This window comes from Chrysemys picta, chromosome 3 (assembly GCF_011386835.1).
Source record: "Chrysemys picta bellii isolate R12L10 chromosome 3, ASM1138683v2, whole genome shotgun sequence".
NCBI lineage: Eukaryota > Metazoa > Chordata > Testudines > Emydidae > Chrysemys > Chrysemys picta.
The window spans coordinates 52,923,179-52,945,325 of NC_088793.1; the positions used below are offsets into that span (position 1 = coordinate 52,923,179).

Genomic DNA, 22,147 nt, shown 5'->3' on the forward strand with positions numbered 1-22,147 from the left:
TTCCTAACTTATAACAGCGTAAATGAGCGGAGAATCCATGCTAAAGTCTCTAACTGCTTTTCTGATATAGCTTCAAATAGATGAAAATTGTTAATTGGGACTAAATTAAAAAAAGGATTACCAGAATAAATCAGAGATTAAGCAATTGTAAGAGAAACACTAGACAATGCTGTTTCTGTTTTAAACTATCAGTACATAATATAGCTTTCAGAACAGGAAATGTGAGATGCAAAATATAGGGGGAATTGAGTCTATCACTATTTTAAATTTTACACAGAGGAGAAAAACAATGAAAAACGAGAGTGGAAAACAAGATAGTACATATCACAGGCTTTGGGGGGGGGGGTCTTCTAGTCCTTTTTATGTTCTTATGTTTCTATTAAAGTGCAGATGCTGCCTGCAAATTATATTGAGTTCAGAAAATTTGTGCTTTTTTTAACAACTCTAAATTTTCTTTCACAGGATTTTTTACTGCCTATAAACACAGTTTTGTATAAACTTCATCTTATTAGTGGGAACACAGTTAGTGCCTTTTAGATCAAGAACAATTTAAAATACATATATAACAGCCAACATCAACGCAACTCAGTGGCTGTTTTTCCTCAAGGAACACAACTGGGAATATACTGAAAAAAAATAGTACTTGTACATTTGTTTGCATCTGATCACCTGTTTGCTACAACTATATTAAAGTTCCTTTGATTTGCTTTTCCCCTAAAATGTATGTGAACAGGTTTTTGTTTGCAGGGATGTTTTGAGAATGGCCATTCTGCATCCAGCTACCCTGCAAGCAAAGCACGAGTGTTCAGCTATGAATATGGGCGTTGTCTCCCCATGCTACTACTATGAAGCACTTTATATAAACCACTGTGTAGTTGTGTAGGAACACACATTTTCTCCTACATCTAAAGGTTAAAAACTATAGTTATCAATATTTCACATTTTTTGAGGTTGTTATTCAAACTGTAGTCCATTTCACAACAATCCGAGTATGTGGATGGGTTCCTGTAATAGTTGTAGACAAGCATTTGTCATTCTGTGTGTGCAAGTGTTGCAGAGGGTGGAAGGGGGAATAGTTTAGTTGTTTTGGCATTTTACAAACCTAGTTACATTTCAAAGAACTATTGCACAGAGAATAAGCATGGCATTCACTCAGGTTCTGATGCTAAAATGCATTTCAAAGCAAAAGCCAATTCGACTGTCAGGCTCTCTGAAGGAGAAGCATTTGTTCTTCTGCAACAGGAGCATTGTTTTGGCAAACATCAACAATGATGGGAGTTAACGGCATCGCATACTGTGAAAAATTGATTAACTTTTGATCAAGTAGAATTGTAACTGAAACCTAAATGATTAAATCTATCTTTCCCAACTAAGAAAAGAAAATTGAAGAAACATTGCTTGTGGTGGATCAATGAGAAGGTTAAATTTAAAAAGCCTTCCCCTCCCCCCTATTCTTCAGCTCGTTAGTGAGTCCATGGATTGACAAAGGTGTTGTCACTTCCCACCTGATTTAAGGAATAAATGTGATGGAAGATATTCTCCTGGGAGAAAGCAAGCTGGTTAAAGTTGGATAGAATTATGATTTATAACAATACACAAGTTTTCATTTCTATAGCAATTTTCATCCTAAAAGGTTCCCGAGTTCTTTACAAACTACAGGTTATATCCTGAAGTATTTTCTCTGTGATCACTTACTCAGGAAAAACCTGCACTGAAGTAAGTGATCATTTTCCTTGAGTAGTGTCTGACTGAAGACTGACAAAAAGAATGTAGGGTTCAGTCCAATACACATAGGGTAGGTCTACATTGCGATTAAAATCCACAGCTGGGGAACTGCTGCAGAAATTGACCTGGGGATTACAGTGGATGAGACGCTTGATATGAGTCAGCAGTGTGCCCTTGTTGCCAAGAAGGCTAACGGAATATTGGGCTGCATTAGTAGGAGCATTGCCAGCAGATCGAGGGAAGTGATTATTCTCCTCTATTTGGCACTGGTGAGACCACATCTGGAGTATTGCATCCAGTTTTGTTCCCCCCACTACAGAAAGGATGTGGACAAATTGGAGATAGTCCAGTGGAGGGCAACAGAAATTATTAGGGGGCTGGGGCACAAAACTTATGAGGAGAGGCTGAGGGAAGTGGGCTTATTTAGTATGCAGAAGAGAAGAGTGAGGGGGAGTGATAGCAGCCTTCAACTATCTGAAGTTGGATTCCAAAGAGGATGGAGGTAGGCTGTTCTCATTGGTGGCAGATGACAGAACAAGGATCAACGGTCTCAAGTTGCAGTGGGGCAGGTCTAGGTTGGATATTAGGAAAAACTATTTCACTAAGAGGGTGGTGAAGCACTGGAATAGGTTACCTAGGGAGGTGGTGGAATCTCCATCCTTAGAGGTTTTAAAGGTGCAGCTTGACAAAGCCCTGGCTGGAATGATTTAGTTAGGGTTGGTCCTGCTTGGAGAAGGTGGTTGGACTACATGACCTCCTGAGGTCTCTTCCAACCCTGATCTTCTATGATTCATGCCAGCTGACTTGGGCTCGTGGGGCTCAGGCTAAAGGGATGTTCAGCTGCAGCCTAGATGTTCAGGCTGGTGCTGGAGCCTGAGCTCTCGGACCCATCCCTTCCTTCCTAACCCCACCTCCCAACGTTGCTGGGGTTTGACTCTCAGTTCCAGGCAGACTGTCTATTTCAAAATCAACCATTATCTAACTAAGCTTTACTTTCCAGATTTGTTTCCTTTTTTTCTGGATGTAACAATATTTGTTCTTTTATGCTACCAAAATTAAGTTAAATCTAGTAAGGCTGGGAGGAAAAAGAATTGTGTATGTAGCCATCTCCTGAAATCTTTAATAAAGCAAGGATCTGTATTTATAGATGTACTTTCTGAAAGTCTGAGGAAGTCTGGCTGAACCATGGATGAGAGCAGTGAATGAGGCTCTCTACATATTTCTGGTGTCCCAGTCACTATGGCGGATAGGCAGATGTAATTACACAAATCAGTTATTAACAGCACAGTTCTGTCCATGCAATCATTCAATATCATCCTTCCCTTCTGTTGCTCTTCTGATTGTTGGAGTGTTTGCACAGCACCACACCATGTTCTATGTAGCAAAGTAAAGAAGATTTGCAGTTAAAGCTAAGACAGTCCAGATGGCCTGCAGTTGCTTTCTAATCATGAGTTAGGATTTTTAGCACCATTTTGATTGCTTCTAAGTTATTATTTATACAGCATCATAAACATGTTTGGCACTTCACAGAACAAGACAGACTTGTAACCTCCATGTAACCTTTTTAGAGGTATCTTCAGTGCTCTTGCGTACTCTATGTTTTGTCTGTAGTCTCTACTTAATGTCCCTTGAGTCAATCTTTGAATATGAACAGCAAGTGATGATTTAACCTTACCCTGGTCACTCTGTAGCAAATATTTTCCTTTGTATCATTGGTTCTCTATTACATATTTTTTAAAAGGACCAGTTAGAGACTCTCACCCCCACTGCCGCTGAATGATTGGAAGGGGCCTGCCTACATGCAATTATGCGTCTGACCATAAAATAGGCTCCATGTTTAAAATACTAATTAGTGAGTATATGGAAACCAGGTACCCAATGTGTTGTTTCAGCACTGTGGGAACTCTTTTTGCGGGTGGGAGTAGAGACACCTGAAATTTTTTGTTTTTAATTTCGAAGTCAAGACATTTGAGGGTGGTTGTTAAATGTTTGTCAAAGACAAACTGCTCTCCTGAATAGAATTTGCTCTGAGTCAATCAGGAACAAACATTCCTGTGGTTTGAGTGTTCATTGTCATGAACAGTATTGGAGTGAAGAGAAAAAGCTGTAAAATTAGTCCAGGGCTTGAACTTGCCTCGGGCCAGCCTGAGGATTGTGGAATCAGAAGCTGAGAAATGTGACTGTAGGCACAATCAAAGCTGTTCCTTTGCTCAAAATGAATGCTACAGCACCTGTTCAGTGTTCATGATAAACACACACAAAGCAAAATGTTAAAGGAAAAAATACTTCACTACATAATATGCAGATATCACTTGTTGAATCAAAAGCTGGCAGTATCAGTACATATTAATTGGGGGTTGAGTCCCTTGTAGTTATAGTAGGCAGAATGCATTGCATGCACCCAAGACTACATTCATCCCTCCATCTTCCCCACAAGCACCCTGCCACCCACTCCATTTAAGGGACTCTCTGAAAATCCCCCCACCCGTCTCATGCTACGGGCTCTATGTGTCCCCCCTGCTCCTCTCCCACTCCCATACCATTATCCCCCATTTGCCACACCATGGCAGAGGCTCTATGTAACCCCTGTTCCCCCATCAAGGGCTCTGTGTAGGCCCCCATTCCTCCCTTCCCCCCCATTGTACACCATTTCATTTCCCCCTCATCCCAGGGTCTCTATGGTCCTATCCCATTTCTGCCTTCCATACCTACATGGTAGGATCTCTGTGTTCCCTCCTCCCTTCTCCCCCCCACCCACCTGTCACCAGTTTACCCTCTTCACACTCTGGGTCACTGTTTACCACATCATCACCATTCCCTGTCCCCTCATTCCCTTTTGGGCCCCTATTCTGACTCCTCACACACATACACTTCCCATTCTTTGGGTCTCTGCTTCCACCCCTCCTCCGATCACCAAGTCCTCTGCTCACCATGTCTGGGTTCCTGCTTTCCCCCCTCCTACCACCCTCACCAGCCCCTGTCCTCTTCGGGGCTCTTCTTCCTCTCCATTCCATCTCCCCTTCCCCTGCTCTGGGTGCCCCATCCTTCTGGTCCCTGCAACTTTTCTCTTCCCCCCTACTCTTGTCCTATGTCCCCATCCCCCATACTCTGCTCGCCACCCCTACAAACCTTTCCTATCCTTTCTGTTAAAGTCTAGGCTACAGAGAATTTCCACAATGCAGCAAGCTAAGCTGTGGCTTGTGATAATCATAGGTAGAAGTATGGGACAAAAGAGAGATTGCATTTCCTGCAGCTCCAGCAATGTGGGGTCTTGATTTCCCTCTGCCTCAGGCTTTTCCAATGGTCTGATTAAAACTTACTTTGCTCAGCCAAAATGGTGTAATTTTGTCTTTTATATTGTGTGTGGGTTTTTTTTTTTTTGGCAACCCTAAAAATGATGCCACAAGAGTGTCCCAGTTTTTTATTGTAAAGCTATAGGTGATTTACCCATATCAAAACATAGAGCAAGTCTGGAAGAGTCTTTTTGTTCCTGTGAAAATTCATTGCAAAAAATATAAGCATTCCTTTTCTTCTAAGTATCTCTTTAAAGTTTTTTGGGTTTTTGTCAAAACTGGTAATTTGCTGCTAATTATCATTTTGTCAAAAAAAAAAGCCATTTTTTATCAATATTTGTTAAATAAAAAATGTCAGCCAGCTCTCCCCAGAAAGTCTCTCTTTCTCAGACATAATATACATGGCTAGGTTTTCAAATGCTTAAAGGAAAGCCCCACTGTAACACAGCACAGTCACCCCTGCTGCCCCCTGGTAGTACCCCCACCGTTCTGGGTCTCCCCCTCCCAGGGGAACCCCCACCCACTACTCCCACTTTGCCTCAGTCCTGGCTAATGCCCAGTCTCCATCTAGACCATTCACTGGGGCAGATTGCAGTATCAGCCACTCATCACATACAAAGGGCTTCGGACCTGCTGCCTCTGCCTACAAGTGGGCTGACCCCTGCAACCTCATGCTTAATAGGCCTTACCAGGCCTGCAGCCTGGGGCTTTCCTAGGCCGGAACTCCCCAGCTCCTTTGGTCTTTCCCCAGCCCTGCTCCACAGTACCTTTTTCTGGCCTTTAACAAGGCCTGCTGCCTCGGGGGTTTCCAGGCCAGAGCTCCCCAGCTCCTCTAGCCTTCCCCAAGCCCTGCTCTACGTTAGGTACCCTCTCAGCCAGGCCCTTCTCCCTCTAAAGGCAGAGAGAGAGTAGTATCTCTAGCTGCCTTGGCCTTCTTATAAGGCCCGGTCTGTCTGGTTGGGGCGTGGCCCCAGCTGCAGCCACTTCCCCCAATCACCCGGGGTTTTGCTCCCTTCCCCAGCCACAGCCTTCTGCAGGGCTTTTCCAACCCCTTCAGGGCTGGAGTGGGTGCTCACCCCACTACACCCACACACTTTTAAAATATTTGTTCTATGCTGAATAATAGTATCCCTTTACACATTAAAAATGTCCTTACATCCTGACACCTTCCATTTTTGTCCTGAATTCAGACTGCACAAATACAAGAACCCTGGGAAACAAGCAGGGAGAACTGGAAGTCCTGGCACAGTCAAGGAATTATGATGTAATTGGAATAACAGAGACTTGGTGGGATAACTCACATGACTGGAGTACTGTCATGGATGGATATAAACTGTTCAGGAAGGACAGGCAGGGCAGAAAAAGTGGGGGAGTTGCATTGTCTATAAGAGAGCAGTATGACTGCTCAGAGCTCCAATATGAAACTGCAGAAAAACCTGAGAGCCTCTGGATTAAGTTTAGAAGTGTGAGCAACAAGGGTGCTGTCATGGTGGGAGTTTGCAATAGACCACCAGAGCAGGGGGATGAGATGGATAAGGCTTTCCTTGGGCAACTAACAGAAATTACTAGATCACAGGCCCTGGTTCTCATGGGAGACTTCAATCACCCCGATATCTGCTGGGAGAGCAATTCAGCAGTGCATAGACAATCCAGGAAGTTTTTGGAAACTGTAGGGAACAATTTCCTGGTGCAAGTGCTGGAGGAACCGACTAGGGGCAGAGTTCTTCTTGACCTGATGTTCACAAATAGGGAAGAATTAGTAGGGGAAGCAAAAGTGGATGGGAGCCTGGGAGGCAGTGACCATGAGATGTTGAGTGCAGGATCCTGACACAAGGAAGAAAGGAGAGCAGCAGAATATGGACCCTGGACTTCAGAAAAGCAGACTTTGACTCCATAAGGGAACTGATGGGCAGATCCCCTGGGAGAATAACATGAGGGGGAAAGGAGTCCAGGAGAACTGGCTGTATTTTAAAGAATCCTTATTGAGGTTGCAGGAACAAACCAAACCTGCACTTAGGACGGAAGAATCCCATGCACTGCTACAGACTAGGGACCGAATGGCTAGGCAGCAGTTCTTCAGAAAAGGACCTAGGGGTTACAGTGGATGAGAAGCTCGATATGAGTCAACAGTGTGCCCTTGTTGCCAAGAAGGCTAATGGCATTTTGGGCTGTATAAGTAGGAGCATTACCAGCAGATTGAGGGATGTGATCATTCCCCTCTATTCAGCATTGGTGAAGCCTCATCTGGAGTACTGTGTCCAGTTTTGGGCCCCACACTACAAGAAGGATGTGGAAATATTGGAAAGAGTCCAGTGGAGGGCAAAAAAAATGATTAGGGCGCTGGAGCACATGCTTTATGAGGAGAGACTGAGGAAACTGGGCTTATTTAGTCTGCAGAAGAGAAGAATGAGGGGGGATTTGGTTATGCCATGGAGATTAACACTTCCAACTTGAGCGTCTATGTAGATGGAATTGAAATATATATTCAATGGCAAAAAATATATTAACACAGATTTAAGGTAGTCTGGTGAGATGTCATCTCCTTGTAGAATGTTGAGTTGAGAAACTCAAACTTCTAAAAACCAGGAAATGCACAGTTAAGGTTGCCAATATAACCTTAACTCTGCCCTCTTTTAGCAATGCCCCAATATGCCCTAATACACATACCTTTACTCTACCAGTCCCACAATTGCTAAAATATGCAAGAGCTTCACCTCATTTTACAGCCCATTCACTCTCATCCACATGATTTCATCTAACACTATAAAAGATCAAGAAGGAAAAAAAGTATAGGATGCCCATGCCACCTTCCCTTGGTTCTCCTGGAGCTCGTAGTAACCTGTGAGAATTACCTGCATATATTTCAGGTACAGTCAATGTGCTGGGATAGAATGGTGGAGGCTGCAATTGGATCTGCTTGGTAAAGGTGTTTGCAATATGAGGACATGTGTGGATTACTTTGATGTTTTGACAGGGAGCATATATGTTGTTGGCGGGAGTTAGTAAGCATTTAGGCAGTTGTACATATCATGTCAAGCAATTAACATATTGAGACAGCCACCATTCCCCTCAACTCCACCCACCCCGCAGCTCTGCTTCAGCACACTCTCCAGCCATTCCGCTGACCCATTCAATGTGTACAGGTCCCTAAATATGTATTTAGGCATCTAAATTCAGGCACTTCTAAGAGGGAGCATTTTGGTTATGCACAATTTCGGTCTGATTTTAAGGTTAAGTGAAAGGAAGAAAAATAGAATGCTAGAATGAAGAAACTCATAGAAATGTATTTTTAACACATATAGTGCCTCATCTTTTCAAAATAGTTGAGGAGAAATCCCAAAATCTCAGGGAGAGGATGTATGTTTGTGAGTGAATAAGCTATTTTCATCTACAATTCTCTTAACCACCTAAGGGAGACTGAAAAACTTCATAATGATCTGTATAACAGAGTTAAACCACCTCAACTGTCAACTACAATTTCAGAACAAATCACTAAACCAGTACAGTTGCTGTAATTTTCCAATCTGGTACTGACAATTAAAGTCATTCCTTATAAAAATGCTCAATGCTGATCCTAATTACCATATTTGATTTAGTGGCTTTATTTCATTGGCAAAAGAAATGACATTTAAAAAAAAAATCCACATGGTAAAATTGCTTTGTTAGCCATACACCAGAAGTTTGCTTAATTTAGTAATTAACTTCTTTCATCCTACTGAAAACACCCCATTACAGCACTTCCTGCAGAGAGGAATATACTGCAGTCAGACGGACACAAAAGTAAGATTGCCACCATGAATACTATGGCATGTGTCTTGATTTGGGGCCATTATTGTAGATTGATCAATCTTGCAAGCAGCCCAGGCATTCTAGTCCTGCCAAATTGTACTCACCACGGGACCAGGATAGGTAGTCAAAATTGGTAGATTATTGCAGCCTGATGGCAGCTATAGTTCGAAAGGGCTGTTAATCAAACAGGAAGCACTGGGTGTAGAGACAACCAGTCATATAACCTTCCCCTGGGAACATCCAGAAAGGAAATAGCACAGACCTAGGCTGGGGAATCTTCAGGAGGCCAGGTAAGCTGATTTTATTGCCCCTTTGCGTTGTTGCAACGGCATAAAAGAGTCATAGCAAGACTGATGATCTGGCTTTTTGTGTTCATTTCAGGTTGAATTTTCACCCTGAAATATGCCCCAGCACAAATAAATGTCAGGAGCCTTTCTCCTAAGAATTTCAAAAATAAGACACGACCATTTTTTAAGCTTTATATTTTCAGAATGAACTCAAGATTTCTGAACTCTTGGGGATGGCAGTATTGCCTGAGTACCGCGTCTCTAGTGGGTATACTTTAAAAATAGCCTTTGCCTATCCGAGAGTATGTCTTCAGTACCAAAAAGCTGTGTTTTTAACACAAATAACATGTTAGCTATCCTGCTGTAAAATCCCAGTGGTAGTTTTACCACAGGGTAGTTAGGTGAGGTCAACCATAGGAGTCTTCTTAGTGTATGCACAACGTGCTTCAAGTAGCGCATGACCAGGCCGGGTACTGATGGGGAATGCTGGGGTATAGTGTTGAACTCACCTAGCTACATTGCAGTAAAAAATACAGTGCCTTGTCTCCAGTAGGTTTTCACTGCAGGGCAGCTAATACACATTTAGTTATACTACAGTAAAAACCACACTGTTCTTGGCAGTGAGGACAAAGCATGAGGAGCATTAATGGTTCTGCTAGTGTTCCAACTTTCAAAACAGAAGAAGATTTTTAGATCATTGTAAGTATTACGAAGTACGGCTATAGGACTAGAGCCTCAAATGCTTCAGTACATGAGTAGTTCCATTGACTTCAGTGGGTTTATTCATGAGTCAAGAGACTCACATGTTAAGTCTTTCCCAAGATTAGACCCTGTGAAGTTGAAGTCCTCAAAATTTATTCAGAAATAAAAGATTATCATCAATCAATCAATCACAATTTGTATTACTCAGGCTACTGTTACATATTGTTAAATATCATTACTGAGTTTTAGTAAATGGACACAGTCATATGTCCTTACATGTTATGCTTATGAGTTATGTTAGTTCATAGTCTCTTATTGTTGTTTATTTTACTTCATAAAATAAAATAATAAGGCAGAAAGAAAATCCTTTTGGAATGCTCCCTTAACACTAGTTATGAAGTTGTATGTCTTCATGTTTTTACACAGAGCCACAGCCGATAAGTAAAGATCATATCTTCCTTTATAAATGTTTTATATTTTTAATATCTTATGTTTTATTATAAAGGAATATATTTAGTGTTTTCTCTGTGTTCTTTAGGAGATCAAATTCAGATTTGATCACTGGTGATACCCAGTAGTTGCTAATGGCAACATAAAGTAAAGCCTATCTCTTCTTGAGAAAGAAGGGTGCGTTAATGTAGTGCCCATCTTTAAAAAAGGGAAGAAGGAGGATCCGGGGAACTACAGGCCAGTCAGCCTCACCTCAGTCCCTGGAAAAATTATGGAGCAGGTCCTCAAGGAATCAATTATGAAACATTTAGAGGAAAGGAAAGTGATCAGGAACAGTCAGCATGGATTCACGAAGGGGAAGTCGTGCCTGACTAACCTAATTGCCTTCTATGATGAGATAACTGGCTCTGTGGATGAGGGGAAAGCAGTGGATGTGTTATTTCTTGACTTTAGCAAAGCTTTTGATACTGTCTCCCACAGTATTCTTGCCACCAAGTTAAAGAAGTATGGGCTGGATGAATGGACTGTAAGGTGGATAGAAAGCTGGCTAGATCGTCGGGCTCAACGGGTAGTGATCAATGGCTCCATGTCTAGTTGGCAGCCGGTTTCAAGTGGAGTGCCCCAAGGGTCGGTCCTGGGGCCGGTTTTGTTTAATATCTTTATTAATGATCTGGAGGATGGTGTGGACTGCACTCTCAGCAAGTTTGCAGATGACACTAAACTAGGAGGCGTGGTAGATACACTAGAGGGTAGGGATCGGATACAGAGGGACCTAGACAAATTAGAGGATTGGGCAGAAAAAAACCTGATGAGGTTCAACAAGGACAAGTGCAGAGTCCTGCACTTAGGACGGAAGAATCCCATGCACTGCTACAGACTAGGGACCGAATGGCTAGGTAGCAGTTCTGCTGAAAAGGACCTAGGGGTCACAGTGGACGAGAAGCTGGATATGAGTCAACAGTGTGCTCTTGTTGCCAAGAAGGCTAACGGCATTTTGGGCTGTATAAGTAGGGGCATTGCCAGCAGATCGAGGAACGTGATCGTTCCCCTTTATTCGACATTGGTGAGGCCTCATCTGGAATACTGTGTCCAGTTTTGGGCCCCACACTACAAGAAGGATGTGGAAAAATTGGAAAGAGTCCAGCGGAGGGCAACAAAAATGATTAGGGGTCTGGAGCACATGACTTATGAGGAGAGGCTGAGAGAACTGGGATTGTTTAGTCTCCAGAAGAGAAGAATGAGGGGGGATTTGATAGCAGCCTTCAACTACCTGAAGGGGGGTTCCAAAGAGGATGGAGCTCGGCTGTTCTCAGTGGTGGCAGATGACAGAACAAGGAGCAATGGTCTCAAGTTGCAGTGGGGGAGGTCCAGGTTGGATATCAGGAAAAACTATTTCACTAGGAGGGTGGTGAAACACTGGAATGCGTTACCTAGGGAGGTGGTGGAGTCTCCTTCCTTGGAGGTTTTTAAGGCCCGGCTTGACAAAGCCCTGGCTGGGATGATTTAGCTGGGAATTGGTCCTGCTTTGAGCAGGGGGTTGGACTAGATGACCTCTTGAGGTCCCTTCCAACTCTGATATTCTATGATTCTATGATTCTATGATTAACACAAAGAGTGCCATTGCTGGCCACAGTTCTCATCTTGAAAAGTCTTTAAAATGGGTTCTTATCCATCTCACTTCTAGTGAAAATTCATATTTTTAAACTCACACTGAAGTTTCTCATTTAGAACAAATTCTAGAAATATTCATTATATATTTATTTTTACATGTATACCAAGCTTTGTAAATAGCAATCTTCTTGAGCAGAATATTAAGACACATTTGTAAAAAGTTTGTTAGAAAATTTGTCAACTCGTCTTTATTTAAAGGCTAACTTGTTCGTCTTGTCCCTGCATCCTTAGAACTATACACAATTTTAGATATAGAACATATATAGGAACTTGTGCTTCAGAAAATTACAATAAGGAATGCACACATTTGTTAACCAAATGCAGAGAAGTACCAAATGTGTGCATTCCTTATTGTAATTCTCTGATATTAATGAAATATGGAAATGATACACATAATTGGCAAATAGCATTGTCTGATATTCTATGTTGCTAATGATCCATATTAACTAAAAAGCTGCTTATATATATACACACACACACACACTATATTTATCAAGTGGTGTGCTTTTGCAACTAGCTCATCAAATTTAGAAAGACACAAGAAGAATCTTGAAAGGTTGTTTAATGGAAACTACAATAGTAGAATACTGACTTTAAAAAGATTATGTTTGAAAATACTGGAGAAGTTATAAGCATTGATATCTGAATACAATCATTCCTCTTAGACCTTTCTACATTATTATATTCATAAAATTTCCCATCATTGCTCCCATTGGTGAAGGCTTACTGGGATAATTCTTGGAGGAAATGTTTCATGCTGACAACTGTAAGAGGTGTGTTCCTCATTTTCAATGAACTCTATGAGAAAGAATTTAGAACAAAGTTTTTTATCTTCTTTCTTCCTCTCATTAGATTCAAAGAAACACACATCACACCTAAGAATAATGAGGAAAAATCCTTGACTCCCAGCACGCTCTGAAAGAGAATGCTGCCATTAAGCTTTAGTTTGGCAGTGTTTATGCAAGGTTTTCTGTCCAAGTGCTTAGATTTGCCGTGAAGGGTGCTATAAAACCATAAGTTGGAGATAGATAAGGGCAGCTTTATTTTTTTAAATGAGAAACAATTTTGGATCCAAGTTACTTGGGGTGGGATTCACAAGGGGATTTCATCTCCGCATAATACCTAACTATTAGGCAACCTGCCACCTAGTGGAATTCACACTCCTGAGTTAGGTACCCAGTCTCCCTGTAGAGTCCTTAAGAAGAAGTAGATAGCTAAGAATGGGATTCACAAAAGCCAGCATGATGAATGAAGAACCAACCTAGCGAGCCAATAGGAAATGTCAAGGAGAGTGTGTAACCTAAATCATGCCCCTCCCCTCAAAGGGAGTTAGGTGTTTGTAAGTCTGGGTCGGAAGCAGTCGCCTAAAGCGAGGTCAGTCCTCTGTCAAGAAAAAACTGACGTGGTACAGGAGGAGGTAGCCACCTTATAAATTTTAGACCAGTAGTTACAGCAGTTGCCCAGGATGTGAGAGACCTGGGTTCATTTCCTCTGCCTGATGGAAAAAACACTGAATTTGAGTCTCCATCCTCCCAGGACAGTGTCCTGTCCACTGGGCTATGGGGTAATCTGGGGCAGGACTCACAGTCTCCCTGTTGAAGCTGTTCCATTGTGTATAAATAATTAAGTAGTCATTGGGCCAAAGAGAGACAGAGTTAGAATGACTCTAGAGCCCACTTAGGGCACTCACAATAGGCAGAGAGGGAAATTCAACCTTGTTCTCTGACTTCTTGGGTGAATGCTTTACCCACAAGGCTAATTGTTAAGGGAGGCAGGACCACTGCCTATTTCTCCAGCCATTTTGTGTGGATTCAGACGTGCCCTGGGCATTTCTACTGGATCAGTTCCAGAAGGCAAGATAGAGAGGAGAATGCCTGTTAGGCACCAAGCTGCTGGGCAGTGTCAGGATTTAGGTGGCTGTGATCATGCCCAGCCACTGCAACTTGGTGCTTTGGGGACTTTAATGGCAGAAACTTAGGCACCTGCAGGTTTGGGCAGCAGTGGAACTGGGGTTTTATAAATGCCACTGGTGCCTAAATATTGGACTTAGGTGCCTAACTGCTACTTTAGATGTCAAAGTCCCCCTTGTGAATCTCTTCCTTGGTGCTCAACACTTTTATCTTTCATACCCACAGCCCTATACCACTAAAAATAGCCAACATATAATCTTATGTGTAGTTTACAATAAGGCACAAATAGCTAGGTTAAGAATAATATGAAATTGATATGACAGAAGATGCAGTGATGAAACAGATACTCTACTCTATACTTATGCCACTCCACTGTGATTAAACATTGGAACCTATAGTTTTATTTAATGAAAGCACAGAAGAGGTTCAAAATGTGCAATATGAACAGAAATACCGTAACAACTGCTACCATGTAATGTCATATTTGGAGTATAGTCTCTTTCCCATGGTAGCAGATATGGTCCTTGAAAAACATTGAGAATTTAAAGTTTGATTTTTAGCACATTCTCCCTCAAAAGGATGGGGACCAGAGCTTTCTAAAGTGGGAAAGGATGTGGCCTAGAAATCTTACAGTGACCAATGAATCATGGCAAAAATGCCAGGTCATCCTGCAGCTCTCAAGTTTTTGCACTGTTCCCTGTGCTAACTTCCTCCCCAGCTTCATTCATGAGTACCTATAGACAATGTGGTATATTATTTAAAGCAACAGATCATTATGGCTGTTAAGGTTTATAACATCAACAATGTTGCCATAAAAACGAATGTAAAATGAAATAAAATAAAACAGGCTAGATTATTACCCTCGTTCTTCAGTATAGAGGGGAGCAGATAGGCAGAAGAACAGCTAGAAAATTGTGTGTAGGAGAAAGTTTACTAATGGTAGTATACTATGGCATATGTAACTGTCAACAGCCCACCTGCATAAGCTATGTAGACATTGAAATCACAAGAATAGGAATTGTAGTCTGGAAGAATAGGGTATAAGTCTAGGGACAACCAGAAAGGTTTCATTGAGTTTTTGATCAGAGTTTAAAAGTGCTACTCACGTAAGAAAAATAAAAATCACTGTAAACACTAGTTCCTTCCCATTAGTTTCCAGATTAAATTTGTTGAATTTATAAATTAAAATTATGTTGTTGGGGGTTTTTTTTTTTGCTTTGTTTATTTACTAGCCCTTCAAACACAACCTGGGATCTGAAAATCATGCTGATGCTTTCTTTCTCATGCAAAATTGTCTCTCAATAAATATTCCACTGGCCAAATTCTGCCTTTAGTTACACTTCCCCTATCCCTTTGGAGACACTGTGGTTGTACTGATGTATATATGGGTAGAGTTCATCCCACTATTTAAAGATGAGAACAGAACTTGATGAATTCTCTATTTGCAATACTACAATTCCTATGTGTAATTCAGGGCAGAATCTGACCTTGAAAGTGACCTTTACTTAACAGATGATGCATGAGTAGCAATGTAACCTATTTCCCTTTCCCAAGCTTTCTTACTTTTACAGGAGTACAAGAAGTAAAGGCTAGTCAAAAATATTGTTGCCTCTGAAATTATAAAGGGTGCAGATCTGTTGATTGGCAGGGTGCCACTTTTATGTAGCAACTCAAATTGTATTTCAGTCTTCCTCTCTCAATATGGTATTTCTTTTAAGGAAAGTATTTTGCATTGAGCAGATTATTATGCACTGAGGTCCAAAGTAAAACCTGATGTAGTTTTACTGATTTTAATGGATGAATTTAGCCTCTAGAATTTATTATGAATTTCTGTGGGGCTGGGAGCAAAATTGATGGCCGAAGTTACCAGAAAGTAAGCCAGAAACTATGAATGTGGACTCAACACAAAATATAAACACAAAAATAAAATCCCACAAAACAAATGCTTGCTCAGATTGAACATCTCCAAAAAGACTGAAAATTGTGAATGTGATGATGGAGTAGGCAGAAATCAGCATTGGACCCTAACAATTTAATCTTTGTGTTCTGTTTGGACATTAAGAGTCACCATTTGAAGATTGGATAAGAAGCTGCAGTTTTAACTCAAAACTGCATGCACACTCATACTTCTGAGGTGTTCAGACTGCATCTTTAAGTGCAAATGAACATGGCGGAATCACTTCTCCCAGTTGCAGTTGACTGATTCACTGTGAAGTGCAACACATACTGTACTAGAGAGACAAGGTGGGTGAGGTAGTATCTTTTATAGAAAGCTTGTCTCTTTCACCAACAGAAGTTGTGTCTTACCCATCTGATCTCTCTATACTTCTAGCTTATGTTTTGCAGCACTCCAAGCTTCTGGGATATAAAATTTTGATGTGTTTCCATGGAAGTACAGGGCCCATGAAAGCAGTCATTACTTGTGTAACTTGTTTCTCAGGCCACCTTGCAGCTGCAGCATGTAGAGCTTTCATTGTGTTTAAGGAGACCAGGTTTGGTATTAGTCAACAAACTCTTTGAGACTAAAACATAACTGTTGTGGACTGTCTCCACCAATGTTATGTACTCTGCACTAAAATAGACTTGAATGAGAAGGAAAAAGAAATATCATAATCACCAATTCTTAACAACTTCATTTAAAAATGAAAAGGGGAAAAAACCTATTTTAATAGTAGTCTGTACTAGAACTCACTGTCTCAGACAGCCCCCTCATGGCAGGAAGGTACTCGACAGGTATCCATCTTCAGTTTCCCTCCCCCCAAAAAGTCCCTACAAATACTCCTCCAACACTTGGGCTGAAAACACCTGTGTCTCAGGGTAATTTATTATCACACACGTCTCAAAGACACCAACTAAATTCCCAAATCATAACTCAAAACACCTCTGGCTCTGCTGTGTCTGTCACCATTGATTCTGCTTAATTCCCAAATCTTCTTTCAGTTGGAGGGCTTCTTGAATTATCCCCATCACTCCTAATAGAGCTCAAAGGCTCAAACAAAGCAATGATTTTAAAAAGTTCACCCATGCTGGATTTACTATAAACCTCACATCCCTCCCGGGATCTGTCTCAGCTCCCTGACTCTTTTACAGAACAGTTGCCACAAGGCTACTACACTGAACCTTCATTTATCCCAGCACTCACAGAAATTGACAGGAAACATCCACTCTGCAAGTCCTTGGCTTCCATCGATTGAGATAGATGGAAGTAGGTATATCTCCTGACACCACGTGTTACCCGGCTCTTAATCAGGCCTAGCCAGGGTATAGCTGTTGAGTCACAAGAGGATGGAGACCCTGTTCCTTAAAAGGGATCAGTCACCCTGTGAAACAGCCTTATAAGTGGAAGCATTAGAGCACCAGGGACTATTGCTGTTGTGTACTGGATTAAATTATTACAGGGTATTTATTAATGTTTTATAATTACAAATAAAAAATAGTCAAAGAAAGAGCTAATGATCCTGTTGATTATGGGTGAAGTACATACTTTTGCTCTCTGATTATGTTATTACTTTATTGATATATCTAATACTATCTTATGATCTTACTGCATCTTATTACTTTTATTTAAATGTTTCCATTTGAATTTAGGCAAGAGAGAGAGAACAATGATTAACCATCCATTACAAAAATAATGGATTAAGCTTTAATACCTCCCTAATATACAGTACATTGTTTATATCCTGAAATTCAGTGAAATGGGTGGCTTAATAGCTTTTTAAAATTAAGCTGAAGAACATCTGTACCATTTGTATGGTCCACAGTCAGTTACACTGCAAATGGTGCATAATACTTTTAGCAATCACTATAGCAACAACCTAGTAATTACTTTTAAATAGCAAAAAGGTGCCTTTGCTGAAATCATTTCAAGTATTCTCGGTTAACTGTATCTCAATTGAAGCGTCAATAGCTTTTTGGTTCTCTAATATGAAATTCTTGTAAGGAAAACGACAGCTCTGCAATTACTCATTGTGTTTCAGAAAAAAATAGCTGGGACTGAAATGATATATGCTGGAGAGCATTCAGTTCTCCATGCAAAGGGAACTGAAACTCTGCTATGCATTTTATAATCTTAATACATTGGCATTCTATACACACACAATTAACTAAGGGCTTCATTTTGCAAACACTTACTACCATGAGTATTCATTTGTAGGATTGGGCACTTCATCCCCTCCTCCTTCCGTGAAATACACACACACACACACACACGTGTACTCACACATAGGCTTGTAAGACAGACATTTAAAGCTGATGCTGGTAGGGCATGAAATATTGCAGGTATCCATTCTCCAAACCCACATCCATGGTGCAGGGATTCTGTGCAGCTAAACATATGTTACATGAGATTCTGGGAACACTGGATGTGTGTAACCATGGATTGCTTCCCTTAGTCTGCCCTCAAAGTGGCCCTCTATGCTGTTCTATGCAGAGTCAACACACACATAATGCCAAGCAGTCACTTAGCCAAACAGAGCCCTGCCACCCCAAAATGGAACATTCAGTGCTGCAAGAGGCCCAGTGCTAGCCCTTTTTGGACATATGAAGTTTCCTCATGACTAATGATACAGATATTTTCAGGAACAGGACAGGCTCAAAATGAACCTAAACACTAAGGCTTTTCCACAAGAATGATTTATACAGTCAAGTGATCAAAGGAAATGTTTTAGGTATGGGTGCTGGGCCTTGTCTACATTACCACTTAAGTCGATGTAAGTTACATTGCTCAGGGGTATGAAAAAACCACCCCTCTGAGCAACATAACTTACATTGACTGAAAGCGATGTCTACACCATGCTACGTCGATGGGAGATGCTCTCCCATTGACGTAGCTTCTGCCTCTCATTGAGATGGAGTAATTACATTGATGGGAGAGCACTCGCCCATTCACTTAGCGCATCTTCATCAGACATGCTAAATCAATGCCGCTGCATTTATATAGAGGCGGCTGATTTAGCACGGTAGTGAAGATGAGCCCATATACTTAGATTTAAGTCATGTACAATTGATTTAAAATATTTAAAGTGATAAATATTAAAGTTACACCAATATTTTAAAATTACTATCCTTATTGTAGTCTAAAGTAGGGAATAGCTCTAGAGTACTGCAAATAGTATGATGCTATTATTTAGTAATCAAGCAAATGGCAAGATTGAGAGAGTGCTGTAAATAAGTGAAAAATTAATAATAATTCAGTCATCTAGTGGATGTAATCCATTCTGATCATTCATATATTTTCCTGAAAACAAAGCTGAATGATACAATTATATAAATAAATTTGATTTGTATATGCCTAACTATAGTTATCATTAAAAAGTAATATATTTATCTTTTGTATCTTTCTGTAGATCAGAGTCCATACCTACATCTGATAGTTCTAACTTAACTTTGTTTCTTTTAAATCCTGGGGCATTTCCCACCACCAAACCTGATAGTTTGAGAACTTTTCTTGAATAGTTTAAAAAAGGAGAAACTCCTGATGCAATAATCAAAATTAAACTCAATATTAAAATAAGAAAAACAGATTGGAGGAAAAAGGAGAAAAGCTTAATATTGTGTAGTTTTGATAGGGCACTCAATAAACTGGTTACACATCTAAATGTAAGAAAAACAGAAGTGTGGCTCTACACATGAGATAATGAAAGACTTTAACTGATATGATCAACTGGCAAGACACAAGAGGAAGATGAAGAGTAGAGAAGCATCAAACACAATATGTGATCAAGACTACAAAGCTGAAGAAAGTGACTCATACCAGGTCTCGTCAATAAAGATTTAGGAACTTCCATAGGTCAATTTATAATTGTATCTTTGTATCTATACAAAGTATATCTTTAAGCTGTAGAATAAGTTTTCTAAGATTTTTGTTATAAAAGAAAGGATATGTTAATAAATCAAATAAAAACAAAAAGTAATGCGAATGAAAAAAAAATCAGTTTTAGTAACTTAGCCGTTTAATTATTTGCAGTGGGGAGCACTCTATGTAGGTCATACAAATCCTGTAAGGACACAGAAATTGCATGGTGCTTTTAACAATATAATTAGCACACAAGCTCTCTTAACTTCAATAGTTGTTAACTTTGCTTTTTGAAAACACAGATTAAAATATCCTTTAGCAAAAACAAAAAACTTGCATCTTTTTCTGCAAAGCTAAAAGAACAGTAGGCTACAAAAGATGAACTTTACTAACACTTTGAAATAGCTAGGGTATCCATATAAACTGATCAGCTGTCATTTAGTAAACTTCAACTACCGAAAGTTCATTATCATATGCAGTACCAACTGGCATTTTAATTCAAAAATGGGAAATAAATATCTAGAATTTAAGGACGATATTGTTAATAGCAGCACATAGGACTATCAGAATTTTGGGAAAAAACTACTATTTTTTCATTAATTGGAAAATGAATACTGGGAACTGGAAAAAAAAGAAGACAGTAAGGATGGCCTTACTCTAATATCTGATAAAACATTAGGTTTGTAATTCCTGCTTCACTTAGGGGAAAATGATATAGTTTCACTTCAAGGAGGTAATTTTATGAAGCTGCCGATATGGAGATATACCACCAACTACAGAGGTCCCTGAAAGCAGTGGAAGTAGTGACATTATGCTAAGTTGATGGGATAGGTTGACTTAGTATGTCAGAATCCTCTCAAGGAGTCTACACAACCTGTGGACTGTAGACCTGTACTATACTAAGGTGTCCAGATGCTGCAGCATGCTGTGGAGAAGAGGGGGCTGAAGGAAGATTAGGAAAGAGACTAGAACATCAACCATTCCTTCTCTCTCGGCCCAAGGACATTTCCCGAGAGCACAGAAGTTACTCAGGGTGTGTTTTGGGTTTACGATTGCACATATAATTAATCAAACAGTCAAAAATACTTTTTCCACACCAATTTTAAATATTTATTATTAATTATAATAATAATAATTTTTATTATTATTATATTTTGCATTATGGTAGAACCTAAAAGCCTTAGACCACTTGCGATAAGCACTGCAGAATAGAAAAAAAATTAACAGTCCCTGCCCCAAAGACCTAAAAAACTAATTTTATTCTCACATGTTACTGGCTAGTAGGAGGCATGTGCTGACATATGTGATTCGCTGTACAGAACCTCGTCTTGGAGGCACCTGAAAATGGTCACAGTGTTCATTTGATTTGAATAAACACCTCAAGTGTTAATCCAAACTATTCCAACTTCATCAATCTACAAAACTGGGCAGAATTCTCATGGAGACTGCTTTTAAAACAAAACAAAACATTACGTTTTTAATATTTCCTTCTTTCCTTCCAAGAGAGCTGGAAATAGAGTGTTCATGTCCCTTTATGTGATATTCGAGTGCTTCTCATATGGAGTCTGCCAGAACAAAGAAAGCAAGATATGTTCAAAAATTAAAAGTAAATAAATACAATGTATTCAAATATTTTTGGACTTGAAAAAAGGGTCTATTCAGATGCAGCTGGGTTTTAGGTGATCATAGAATCATAGAAGATTAGGTTTGGAAGTGACCTCAGGAGGTCATCTAGTCCAATCCCCTGCTCGAAGTAGGACCAACACCAACTAAATCATCCCAGCCAGGGCTTTGTCAAGCCGGGCCTTAAAAACATCTAAGGATGGAGATTCCACCACCTCCGTAGTTAACCCATTCCAGTGCTTCACCACCCTCCTAGTGAAATAGTGTTTCCTAATATCCAACCTACACCTCCCCCACTGCAACTTGAGACCATTGCTTCTTGTTCTGTCATCTGCCACCACTGAGAACAGCCTACCTCCATCCTCTTTGGAACCCCCCTTCAGGTAGTTGAAGGCTGCTATCAAATCCCCCTAACTCTTCTCTTCTGCAGACTAAATAACCCCAGTTCCTGCAGCCTCTCCTCGTAAGTCATGTGCCCCAGCCCCCTAATCATTTTTGTTGCCCTCTGCTGGACTCTCTCCAATTTGTCCACATCCCTTCTGTTGCGGGGGAACCAAAACTGGACACAATACTCTACATGTGGCCTCACCAGCGCTGAATAGAGGGGAATAATCACTTCCCTCAATCTGCTGGCAATGCTCCTACTAATACAGCCCAATCTGCCGTTTGCCTTCTTGGCAACAAAGGCACACTGCTGACCCATATCCAGCTTCTCGTCCACTGTAATCCCCAAGTCCTTTTCTGCAGAACTGCTGCTTAGCCAGTTGGTCCCCAGCCTGTGCCGATGTATGTGGTTCAGGTCAATTATTTTCCCATCTCTATTAGCAAAAACACAAACAAACAAAATGCAAAAAAACCAACAACAAAAAACAACCTTGGAGACCGTGCATTCCTATGACACTT

General features: G+C 40.6%; 1 protein-coding gene across 1 annotated transcript in view; it reads right to left on the bottom strand.

Moving 5' to 3' along the window:
- Positions 1–5,920, bottom strand: part of LOC101938928 (protein eyes shut homolog) — a 616,724-nt gene extending 610,804 nt beyond the window's left edge. Inside the window, exon 1 of the mRNA XM_065587927.1 lies at positions 5,786–5,920. The gene's annotated coding sequence lies outside the window, so the exon portion shown is untranslated. The remainder of the gene's footprint in view (positions 1–5,785) is intronic.
- Positions 5,921–22,147: the final 16,227 nt, after the last annotated feature.